A 13,544-nucleotide genomic window follows, 5' to 3' on the forward strand; every position below is an offset into this window, starting at 1 on the left:
GGTCGTGAGATATTGGGTGGACATATTCAAACCTTGCTTTTTCAGTTTCTCAATAATGAATATAGATAGACGCTTGAAACTTGTAGAGTTGATCAACTAACATTAGTGCATTGTACACATACATTCAATTTTTTCCTCCGTCACTTCCGGTCTATACCGGAAGTATTTGAAAAATGTCGATTTTCCGATTTCTTCGAGTGATTTCTCAGAGATGGTGGATAGATTTTCTTGAAATTTTCAGGAATAATGTCTTATGAAAGGACCTTCCTATAACTATTTTTGTTTTTACAAAATTCACTTCCGGTCGGAAAATATGGGCGATTTTCTGTTTCTCAAAAGGAATTTTGTCCAGCATTTTTCTTGGAAAAGGTAAAATATAGGTTCATCAATTATTCAGGAATTATAAATCTCCGTTTGCAGTCGTGCAGTAGAGGGTTGAACATGTCGACCGTCACTTCCTGTCGTCACCGGAAGTGATTGAAAGAATCGCAAATTTCAAACTTTTTCTTGTAAATTGAAACCTATACTAGTTTATTAAGTCTCTTTGAAAGTGTCAAAAGAATATTGACTCCGTTGGTAGTCAAAACAACTACTTCCGGTTTCTTGATAAAATACCTTTTTACTTTTCATCTCTTTGTCACCATAAATCTCGCGTATATTTGAAGTCTTTCATATGATTTTCACATGTCATAATAAAAGTATCAACTTCTAAAGTTTGGATCATTTTGTTTTTCAAAATTGACTTCCGGTCGGTAGTAACCTACTACTTTTTCTTTCTTTAGTCTACTTCTTTTTGTTGAGAACTCTTTGAGATAGAGACGTGAAATTTTCAGGGAATATCGACAGTAAAGAGTCGCTTTCATTTATAGGAAAACGCATCTGAATAGTACTTCCGGTCATTACCGGAAGTTACGAGAAAGGAGTAAAAAGTTCGATAATACATTTCTTATTCATTGTTAAGGCACATTTTCTGATATATTTAAATGGTTTTCGTAGGAACAGAAAGCTCTTTACCGGAAGTGGTCTAACGGAAGACCTACTCATTACTAGTAATGAGTTTCTAGTTATTATTATGTTCCCCAAACAAAGTTTGGGAACATATTGGTTTTACTCTGTTTCTTATTATTATGTTCCCCAAACAAAGTTTGGGAACATATTGTTTTTACTCTGTTTCTTATTAAGGTCTTCCGTCTCCTGCGGAAGACCTTACTATTATTGTTCGCGTTCTTCTTCTTCATTATTATTATTATTTTCCTTGGTAGTACACGCGTTTTTCTCAGCCATTTCTCGATCGATTTTCACGAAATTTTCAGGAAAGATGTCTTTTGGTGACAAGACTTTGCTTGCAAAATTTCGTGCTTGACGTCACTTCCGGTCAGGAGTTATCTCTCTTTTAGTGACTTTTTGAAGGGCCTTGTTGTCCACACATCTCCTCCGTTAGTTTTGAAGCTAGAGTCTTGAAATTTCTACACAAGATAGAGTAAACATTTTAGAAGATTTGTGGGGGATTCGATTTTACCGGAGGCGATTTGCCTAAACGCTCGCCTGGACCTGAAAAAATGGATGCCAAAATTCTTCGCCGATTTCGGCGATTTTTGACCTTTGATCTCCAATATCTTTTTTCTTGCTAATATTTTGTTAAGACATGTAGAACAAAAGTTGTGCACATTTACGACATCTTTTCGAAAATATCAAGATTTAGGGGCTAGCCCTTTCAATTAGGGATCTAGAAGGGCTCAAAGTCTAGATCAAATATCTCAAAAATCGTTAATATTTTGGTATAAGTCAAAGAACAAAAAATGTTCATCTCAACAATCCAAATCTATTCATATAAAAATTTAGGTCATATGTTACGTAATAAGGGATTTTAAGGGCCAAAACCATAAATTTTTTACCCCTTGTATCTCGAAAACGACAAATATTTTGAAAAGCAATAAAGAACAAAAGTTGTTTAGAATGATGATCTGAACAATATGCATATTTCGTTTTTACCCTATGTGGCCCCGTTAGGGAGCTACAGTTTGGCCCCTAAAAATTACTTCTAGAAATAACTCGAGAACGGTAAAGAATTTCTAAATACTTGTTGAACAAAAAATGTTTGAAATGTCATGACCTTTCTTACGATATCAAGCAAAACGGGCTGACCCTTTAAATTAGGGGCCCAGAAGAGTCCAAAGGTTTATGAGAATATCTCAGAAACTATTAATATTTTGTAATAAGTCATTGAAGCGGAAATGTTCATCTAAACGAGCTTGTTCTTATCAAATCAAAAAGTAGGTCATATGTTACGTAATAAGGGATTTTAAGGGCCAAAATCATAAATAATTGACGCCTCATATTTTGAAAACCACAACTATTTTGAAAAGCATTATTGAACAAAAGTTGTTCAGAATGATAATCTAAACAATATGTACATTTCGTTTTTTCCCTATGTGGCCCCGTTAGGGAGCTACAGTTTGGCCCCTAAATATTTCTTGTAAAGATAACTCGAGAACGGTAAAGAATTTCTAAATACTTGTTGAGCAAAAAATGTTTAAAATGACAAGGCCTTTCTTACGATATCAAGCAAAACGGGCTGACCCTTTAAATTAGGGGTTCAGAAGGGTCCAAATGTTTTTGAGAATATCTCAGAAACTATTAATATTTTATAATAAGTTGTAGAAGCGGAAATGTTCATCTCAACGAGCTTGATCTTATCAAATCAAAAAGTAGGTCATATGTTACGTAATTAGAGATTTTAAGGGCCAAAATCGTAAATATTTGACGCCTCATATCTTTAAAACGACATATTTTTTGAAAAGCATTATTGAACAAAAGTTGTTCAATGTGTCATAACCTATCGATCAATATCAAAAAATGGGTCTGTGGGCCTCATGGCTCGCCTGTAGAGTCGATTTTTGTCGATATCAGTCGATTTCAAAAACTTGTAACTGCTAAATATTTTGTAAGGACATATTGAACAAAAGTTGTTCAGTTTATCGAGATCTATCGACTGATATCAAGAAATAGGCCTATGGTCCTAATGGCTCGCCTGTAGAGTCGATTTTTTGTCGATATCGGTCGATCTCAATAACTTTTTACAGGTAAATATTTTGTAAAGACATATAGAACTAAAGTTGTTGAAATGACATCAAGAAATAGGCCCGCGGGCCTTATGGCTCGCCTGGAGAGTCGAATTTCAAACGAATTTCACCGCAACTTTGCTTCAGAAGCTTATGATATGAAAAATTGATTATATCTAAAGTGTCTTAAAGTCGGAAACTAAATTGGGACTCATTTGTCTTTTTTTTTTTTTTTTTTTTAACTCCGAGTGCATCAACAAATCGGACGGAAGACCTACTCGTTGCTCGCAACGAGATCATGTCTAGTTATTATTATTCTTTTTCTCTGGTACTTTTTTGTCCGGTAGTGTTCTCAGAAACTACAAAAGGGATCGATATGAAACTTTCCAGGATGATAGTATAGCGTTTGTAGATGTGGATAGTGATAGTCATTTTGTCTGCACATGCATGCACGCGCGCGCACGTGCACTGCAATTTGGGTACAAAAAATGGAAAATCAGAATATTAAAGGGATCGATATGAAACCTAAATAGAATGGTAGTATATCATTTGTAGATATCAAAAATGATATTTATTTTGTCTGCACGCGCACGCATGCGCGTGCATTACAAAATTTGTACACTAACTTTGGAATCAGTTTAACTTTTTTGTTCTTCATTGAAATGGCTTGATATTCATATCATAGGTAGATATTGAGACCCTTAACTGATTTGCATGGTCAAAATTACCAATTTGCACGCGCATGCACGTGCACTTCATTTTGATTGGATAGTACTAAAACGTCTGTAACTATCTTATTGATGAAGCGAATGAGATGATATTCACAGCATACGTAGACAATATGTGTATCTTTATTTTGGTGTAACAAAAAATGCCAATGCACACGCGCATGCGCGTACAACGGTTTTCGAATGTTCAATATTTAAAGACCGATAACGTTTTTGTTTTTCATCAAATTCTATTGATATTAGGGGGTTAGATGTGTCTTGGTACTCCTTACAAATTGCTGTGGTTAGAATTACTGCTCAGCACGTGCATGTACGTGTGCTGAATTCTGATTGGACGATTTTGAAATCGCTATAACTTCCTTATATTTGGTGGAAAGGTTATGAAATTCATACTGTGGGTATATGATACAAATGCCTGTTGAACGACATCACCAAAAATTCGGAATCATACACGCGTGCGCGTGTATGCACGTGCAACGCTTTCTTTCATTTCTTGGTACTGAAATGACCATATTGAACGTACTACATGTAATTAAAGGCTAAAATAAAATGATTTTTTTCCTATAGATTCACAAGGACATCACTTTTTAATTGGGGGAGGTTTGGGGAACATCTGTAACGGTCCCCGTTACAATTAGAACTAGTTATTATTATTATTATTCTTTCTTTCTTCTTGGGACTTTTTTGTCCACGAGTGTTCTCAGAAACTACTCAAGGGATCAATGTGAAAACTTTTTAGGATGATAGTATAGCATATGTAGATGTGTGGAACGAATGTCATTTTTCTGAAAATGCATGCATGTGCATGCACGTGCATTGGATATTTTGTTTACAAACATTGGAATCAGTCTAACTTTTTTACTTTTTAATGAAATCGTTTGCTATTTATATCGTAGGTATAACTTGGGACCCTTAACTGTTTGGCATCGTCAAAATTTCAATTCTGCACGCGCATGCTCGTGTGCTTCAATTTGATTGGATAATACAAAACCGTTTATAACATTCATGCCAATTAAGAAAATTTGTTGATATTTACAGGATAAGTAGACATGCCAAATATCAACAGGTCGATGTAACAAAAATTGCAAACGCGCATGCGCACGCACGTGCATTGTCTTTTGAAGGTTCAATTCTTTCCATGACCATAACTTTTTTGTTTTTTGTCAAAATCTTTTCAAACTTGTATTGTATATGTATCTTGATATTCTTAAGAAAAGTGTACAGTCATAATTACCATCCGGCACGTGCATGCACGTGTGCTAAATTCCGATTGGACGATTTTCAAATCGCCATAACTTTCTTATAAAAGATGGAAACAATATGAAATTTATACTGTAAGTATATCTATCAAATGTCTATTGAATGACATCAACATTGATGCTGGGTCGTACTCACGTGCGCATGTATGCACGTGCATAGCTTTTCTTTCATTTTTGGGGTACTAAAATGGTCATAACTATTGAATTAAAAACTGAAATGAATTCAAATTTACCCTGAGGATCTATGATATGAATGTCTATGAAATGGTGTCAACAAATTTTCCATAATCAAAATTGCGTGCGCGTGAATGCGCGTGCATTGTAATTTTTGACGTCTAAATTTATGTATTGGTCTATAACATTTTTAGATTGCAATGAATAGGTTTGAAATTTAGGTTTCAGGTATCTTTGGTACATTTCAATTTATTGTTAGGGTCCAAATCACTTTCCTGCACGCGCATGCACGTGAGCTTAATTCTGATTGGACGATTTTGAAATCCCAATAACTTTCTTATGAGTGAAGCAATCGATACCAAATTCATATAGTAAGTATATTGTTCAAATGTCTACTGAATAGCATCAACAAAATTGCTGTGTCGTACTCCCGCGCACGTGTATGCACGTGCATTGATTTCGGTCTTTGTAGTTTTGAGTTGCCGTTAATTTCTCGTTTTTCATAGAACAGTTGTGAAACTTCTCTTGTACTCATATATTAAGACTTCTAATGTATCGAGATGGTCAAATTATTTATCTGCACGTGCATGCACGTACGTGCACGTGCACAAAACTCTCAGATCTTTATAACTGATTTGAACTAGTATGAAATGGACTGAACGTTATAAGATAGTTATATATTCACATGCTACACAGTTTGCAATGGTCAAAACCACTTGTACTGAAATAAATGTCACCACTTACTAAATGGGGGAATGTTTGGGGAACATCTGTAACGGTCCCCTTTACAATAAGTACTAGTTATTATTCTTTCTTTCTTCTTGGGACTTTTTTGTCCACGAGTGTTCTCAGAAACTACTGAAGGGATCAATCTGAAACCTTTTTAGGATGATAGTATAGCATATGTAGATGCATACATGCCAACTTTTGAAAATCTCCATGGGGGATTTTGCGCGCGACGACCTTTTTTCAACGCTCAAAATTCACGACATTTTACCATGAAAATAAATATTTGTCTTTTCAAATAAAATATCAATCAAATCATTGTTAATGTATCATATATTAACACAACATCATATGTGTTTGACCATTAACTATATAAAAAAAACTTTGAAAGATATACATTAATATTTTATTAAAATCATCTATTCAGCAAAAAATCTTCTCCAACAAGTCACATACATAATATCAAATAATATTTAAGGTTGCATCCTTTTACACCATACAATAAACATTGGCCGGTCTATATATCAAAATTTAAATTAAAGCACATGCATTTAGGTACGACTGCAAAGGCGATCTTGCTTGTCTGTAAACATGGGCTTGCAGAGACTGGTGGAATAATCTGCATTGCAACCAAAAAAGGAGTGATCTGCCCTGCTATGAAGTTTGCGAACAAAACCTTTGCACCCATGACATCTGAAATAATTACCAGGAAAAAAACCCACATCAAAATATTCCGTTTTACTTGTAAATTAAGGCTACTTGCTAAATAAAAAATTCAGTACAGACTTGTGCGAATTACGCATCACAAAGTATATTTAATGAATACTACACTATATAGACTATATAATACATCGCTATAGACGGATAGATTTGGATAGCCTATATTATTATAGTTGGAAAAAATATATACTTGACGTACCTTATTGCAAATTTTGGATGCTGTCAGCGAGAGGCGGAATGTCCGATTGTTTGGTGGTGACACTAGCATCGTTGTCATTCACGTTTGTGTAAAGGATAGGTCAATTTGAAATCCGTCTTCCCGATTAATTACTATCAAAACATGCTTCGTACTGTCCAATAAACACCCCGACACAGGCAGACCAACCCGACACCATGCGACACAGGTAAACAGCAATAGCTGACTATTGTCCCGATTTCTGATTGGCCAGTTCAGAAATGACGCGGGATTTCCAATTCTGGTCACGAGATTTCACGATTATCCCGCTTTCAAACTCGTTTTCAATCGTGAAATCGGAAATTTTGGTCGGAAAAAATTTCAAATCGGGATTTTAGGGTAATTTTGCTTTCCCGATCGGGAAAGCGGGACCGGAGGGTAAAATCGGGAAGATCCCGCCTAAATCGGGAAAGTTGGCATGTATGTAGATGTGCGGAACGAATGTCATTTTGTCTGAAAATGCATGCATGTGCATGCACGTGCATTGGATTTTTTGTTTACCAACTTTGGAATCAGTCTAACTTTTTTATTTTTCAATGAAATCGTTTGCTATTTATATCGTAGGTATAACAAGGGATCCTTAACTGTTTGGCATCGTCAAAATTTCAATTCTGCACGCACATGCACGTGTGCTTCAATTTGATTGGATAATACAAAACCGTTTATATCATTCATGCCAATCAAGGAAATTTAATGATATTTACAGGATAGGTAGACATGTCAAATATCTACAGATCGACGTAATAAAAATTGCAAACGCGCATGCGCACGCACGTGCATTGTCTTTTGAAGGTTCAATTCTTTCAATGACCCTAACTTTTTTGTTTTTTGTCAAAATCTTTTCAAACTTGTATTGTATATGTATCTTGATATTCTTAACAAAAGTGTATAGTCATAATTACCATCCGGCACGTGCATGCACGTGCGCTAAATTGTGATTGGACGATTTTCAAATCGCCATAACTTTCTTATAAATGATGGAATATGAAATTTATACTGTAAGTATATCTATCAAATGTCTATTGAATGACATCAACATTGATGCTGAGTCATACTCACGTGCCCGTGTATGCACGTGCATAGCTTTTCTTTCATTTTTCGGGTACTAAAATGGTCATAACTATTGAATTAAAAACTGAAATGAATTCAAATTTACCCTGAGGATCTATGATATGAATGTCTGTGAAATGGTGTCAACAAATTTTCCATTATCAAAATCGTGTGCGCGTGAATGCGCGTGCATTGTAATTTTTGACGTCTAAATTTAAGTATTGGTCTATAACATTTTTAGATTGCAATGAATAGGTTTGAAAATTAGGTTGCAGGTATGTTTTGGGCCTGTCAATTTATTAATAGTCTCAAAATCACTTCCCTGCACGCGCATAATTCTGATTGGACGATTTTGAAATCCCAATAACTTTCTTAAGAGTGAAGCGATCGATACCAAATTCATATAGTAAGTATATTGTTCAAATGTCTATTGAATAGCATCAACAAAATTGTTGTGTGGTACTCACGCGCACGTGTATGCACGTGCATTGATCTCGGTCTTTGTAGTTTTGAGTTGTTGTTAATTTCTCGATTTTCATTGAACTGTTGTGAAACTTCTCTTGTACTCATATGGTAAGACTTCTAATGTATCGAGATGGTCAAATTACTTATCAACACGTGCATGCACGTACGTGCACGTGCACAAAATTCTCAGATCTTTATAACTGATATGTACTAGCATGAAATGGACTGTACGTTATGAAATAGTTATATATTCACATGCTAGACAGTTTGCCATGGTCAAAACCACTTGTACTGAAATAAATGGCACCGCTTGCTAAATGGGGGAATGTTTGGGGAACATCTGTAACGGTCCCCGTTACAATAAGTACTAGTTATTATTATTATTCTTTCTTTCTTCTTGGGACTTTTTTGTCCACGAGTGTTCTCAGAAACTACTCAAGGGATCAATATGAAACCTTTTTAGGATGATAGTATAGCATATGTAGATGTGTGGAACGAATGTCATTTTGCATGAAAATGCATGCATGTGCATGCACGTGCATTGGATTTTTTGTTTACAAACTTTGGAATCAGTCTAACTTTTTTATTTTTCGATGAAATCGTTTCCTATTTATATGGTAGGTATAACTTGGGACCCTTAACTGTTTGGCATCGTCAAAATTTCAATTCTGCACGCGCATGCACGTGTGCTTCAATTTGATTGGATAATACAAAACCGTTTATAACATTCATACCAATTAAGGAAATTTAATGATATTTACAGGATAGGTAGACATGTCAAATATCTACAGCTCGATGTAATAAAAATTGCAAACGCGCATGCGCACGCACGTGCATTGTCTTTTGAAGGTTCAATTCTTTCAATGACCATAACTTTTTTGTTTTTTGTCCAAATCTTTTCAAACTTGTATTGTATATGTATCTTGATATTCTTAACAAAAGTGTACAGTCATAATTACCATCCGGCACGTGCATGCACGTGTGCTAAATTCTGATTGGACGATTTTCAAATCGCCATAACTTTTTTTATAAATGATGGAAACAATATGAAATTTATACTGTAAGTATATCTATCAAATGTCTATTGAATGACATCAACATTGATGCTGAGTCATACTCACGTGCGCGTGTATGCACGTGCATAGCTTTTCTTTCATTTTTCGGGTACTAAAATTGTTATAACTATTGAATTAAAAACTCAAATGAATTCAAATTTACCCTGAGGATCGATGATATGAATGTCTATGAAATGGTGTCAACAAATTTTCCATTATCAAAATCGCGTGCGCGTGAATGCGCGTGAATTGTAATTTTTGACATCTAAATTTACGTATTGGTCTGTAACATTTTTAGATTGCAATGAATAGGTTTGAAAATTGGGTTGCAGGTATGTTTTGGGCCTGTCAATTTATTAATAATCTCAATATCACTTCCCTGCATGCGCATGCACGTGAGCTTAATTCTGATTGGACGATTTTGAAATCCCAATAACTTTCTTAAGAGTGAAGTGATCGATACCAAATTCATGTAGTAAGTATATTGTTCAAATGTCTTTTGAATAGCATCAACAAAATTGTTGTGTGGTACTCACGCGCACGTGTATGCACGTGCATTGATTTCAGTCTTTGTAGTTTTGAGTTGCCGTTAATTTCTCGTTTTTCATTGTACAGTTGTGAAACTTCTCTTGTACTCATATAGTAAGACTTCTAATGTATCGAGATGGTCGAATTATGTATATGCATGTGCATACACGTACGTGCACGTGCACAAAACTCTCAGATCTTTATAACTGATTTGTATTAGCATGAAATGGACTGAACGTTATAAAATAGTTATATATTCACATGTTTCACTTTTTGCAATGGTCAAAACCACTTGTACTGAAATAAATGACACCACTTGCTAAATGGGGGGATGTTTGGGGAACATCTATAACGGTCCCCGTTACAATAAGTACTAGTTATGTTCCCCAAACAAAGTTTGGGAACATATTGGTTTTACTCTGTTTCTTATTATTATTATGTTCCCCAAACGAAGTTTGGGAACATATTGGTTTTACTCTGTTTCTTATTATTATTATTATTCTTTCTTTCTTCTTGGGACTTTTTTGTCCACGAGTGTTCTCAGAAACTACTCAAGGGATCAATCTGAAACCTTTTTAGGATGATAGTATAGCATATGTAGATGTGCGGAACGAATGTCATTTTGTCTGAAAATGCATGCATGTGCATGCACGTGCATTGGATTTTTTGTTTACAAACTTTGGAATCAGTCTAACTTTTTTATTTTTCGATGAAATCGTTTGCTATTAATATGGAAAGGTATAACTTGGGACCCTTAACTGTTTGGCATCGTCAAAATTTCAATTCTGCACGCGCATGCACGTGTGCTTCAATTTGATTGGATAATACAAAACCATTTATAACATTCATGCCAATTAAGGAAATTTAATGATATTTACAGGATAGGTAGACATGCCAAATATCTACAGATCGATGTAATAAAAATTGCAAACGCGCATGCGCACGCACGTGCATTGTCTTTTGAAGGTTCAATTCTTTCAATGACCCTAACTTTTTTGTTTTTTGTCCAAATCTTTTCAAACTTGTATTGTATATGTATCTTGATATTCTTAACAAAAGTGTACAGTCATAATTACCATCAGGCACGTGCATGCACGTGTGCTAAATTCTGATTGGACGATTTTCAAATCGCCATAACTTTCTTATAAATGATGGAAACAATATGAAATTTATACTGTAAGTATATCTATCAAATGTATATTGAATGACATCAACATTGATGCTGAGTCATGCTCACGTGCCCGTGTATGCACGTGCATAGCTTTTCTTTCATTTTTCGGGTACTAAAATGGTTATAACTATTGAATTAAAAACTGAAATGAATTCAAATTTACCCTGAGGATCTATGATATGAATGTCTATGAAATGGTGTCAACAAATTTTCCATTATTAAAATTGCGTACGCGTGAATGCGCGTACATTGTAATTTTTGACGTCTAAATTCAAGTATTGGTCTATAACATTTTTAAATTGCAACGTATAGGATTGAAATTTAGGTTGCAGGTATGTTTTGGGCCTCTGAATTTATTAATAGTGTCAGAATCACTTCCCTGCACGCGCATGCACGTGCGCTTAATTCTGATTGGACGATTTTGAAATCTCAATAACTTTCTTATGAGTGAAGCAATCAATACCAAATTTATACAGTAAGTATATTGTTCAAATGTCTATTGATTAGCATCAACAAAATTGCTGTGTCGTACTCACGCGCACGTGGATGCATGTGCATTGATTTCGGTCTTTGTAGTTTTTAGTTGCCGTTAATTTCTCGTTATTCATTGAACTGTTGTGAAACTTTTCTTGTACTCATATAGTAAGACTTCTAATGTATCGAGATGGTCAAATTACTTATCAGCACGTGCATGCACGTACGTGCACGTGCACAAAACTCTCAGATCTTTATAACTGATTTGAACTAGTATGAAATGGACTGAACGTTATAAGATAGTTATATATTCACATGCTACACAGTTTGCAATGGTCAAAACAACTTGTACTGAAATAAATGTCACCACTTACTAAATGGGGGAATGTTTGGGGAACATGTGTAACGGTCCCCGTTACAATAAGTACTAGTTATTATTATTATTCTTTCTTTATTCTTGTCACCCTTTTTTGTCCACGAGTGTTCTCAGAAACTACTGAAGGGATCAAGATGAAATCTTTTTAGGATGATAGAATACTCTATGTAGATGTGCGGAACGAACGTCATTTTGTCTGAAAATGCATGCATGTGCATGCACGTGCATTGGATTTTTTGTTTACAAATTTTGGAATGCGTCTAACTTTTTTATTTTTCAATGAAATCGTTTGATATTTATATTGCAGGTATAACTTGAGAACCTTTACCGTTTGGCATCGTCAAAATTTCAATTCTGCACGCGCATGCACGTGTGCTTCAATTTGATTGGATAATACAAAACCGTTTATAACTTTCATGTAAATTAAGATAATTTGATGCTATTTACAGGATGGGTAGACATGCTAAATATCTACAGCTCGATGTAATAAAAATTGGAAACGCGCATGCGCACGCAGGTGCATTGTCTTTAGAAGGTTCAATTCTTTCAATGACCCTAACTTTTTTGTTTTTTGTCCAAATCTTTTCAAACTTGTATAGTATATGTATCTTGATACTCTTAACAAAAGTGTACAGTCATAATTACAATCCGGCACGTGCATGCACGTGTGCTAAATTCTGATTGGACGATTTTCAAATCGCCATAACTTTCTTATAAAAGATGGAAACAATATGAAATTTATACTGTAAGTATATCTATCAAATGTCTATTGAATGACATCAACATTGATGCTGAGTCATACTCACGTGCGCGTGTATGCACGTGCATAGCTTTTCTTTCATTTTTCGGGTACTAAAATGGTCATAACTATTGAATTAAAAACTGAAATGAATTCAAATTTAACCTGAGGATCTATGATATGAATGTCTATGAAATGATGTCAACAAATTTTCAATTATCAAAATCGCGTGTGCGTGAATGCGCGTGCATTGTAATTTTTGACGTCTAAATTTAAGTATTGGTCTATAACATTTTGAGATTGCAATGAATAGGTTTGAAAATTAGGTTGCAGGTATGTTTTGGGCCTCTCAATTTACTAATTGTCTCAAAATCACTTCCCTGCACGCGCATGCACGTGCGCTTAATTCTGATTGGACGATTTTGAAATCCCAATAACTCTCTTATGAGTGAAGCAATCGATACCAAATTCATATAGTAAGTATATTATTCAAATGTCTATTGAATAGTATCAACAAAATTGTTGTGTCGTACTCAAACGCACGTGTATGCACGTGCATTGATTTCGGTCTTTGTAGTTTCGAGTTGCCGTTATTTTCTCGTTTTTCATTGAAGAGTTGTAAAACTTCTCTTGTACTCATATAGTAAGACTTCTAATGTATTGAGATGGTCGAATTATTCATATGCACGTGCATGCACGTACGTGCACAAAACTCTCAGATCTTTATAACTGATTTGAACTAGTATGAAATGGACTGAACGTTATAAGATAGTTATATATTC

General features: G+C 34.9%; 1 protein-coding gene and 1 long non-coding RNA gene across 2 annotated transcripts in view; both read right to left on the reverse strand.

Annotated features, from left to right (window-relative positions):
- The window catches only part of LOC125674096 (cysteine and histidine-rich domain-containing protein 1-like), a 39,583-nt gene that overhangs the window by 6,498 nt on the left and 19,541 nt on the right, over nt 1-13,544 (reverse strand). The gene's annotated exons all lie outside the window — the stretch shown is intronic.
- On the reverse strand, nt 6,342-7,594 carry LOC130053328 (uncharacterized). The gene is made up of 2 exons (XR_008801884.1): nt 6,869-7,594; nt 6,342-6,642 (listed from the first exon to the last, which is right to left on the reverse strand). It is a non-coding gene; the product is annotated as an uncharacterized LOC130053328 (long non-coding RNA).

The sequence above is a fragment of the Ostrea edulis genome, chromosome 3, assembly GCF_947568905.1.
Source record: "Ostrea edulis chromosome 3, xbOstEdul1.1, whole genome shotgun sequence".
Taxonomy (NCBI): Eukaryota; Metazoa; Mollusca; class Bivalvia; order Ostreida; family Ostreidae; genus Ostrea; species Ostrea edulis.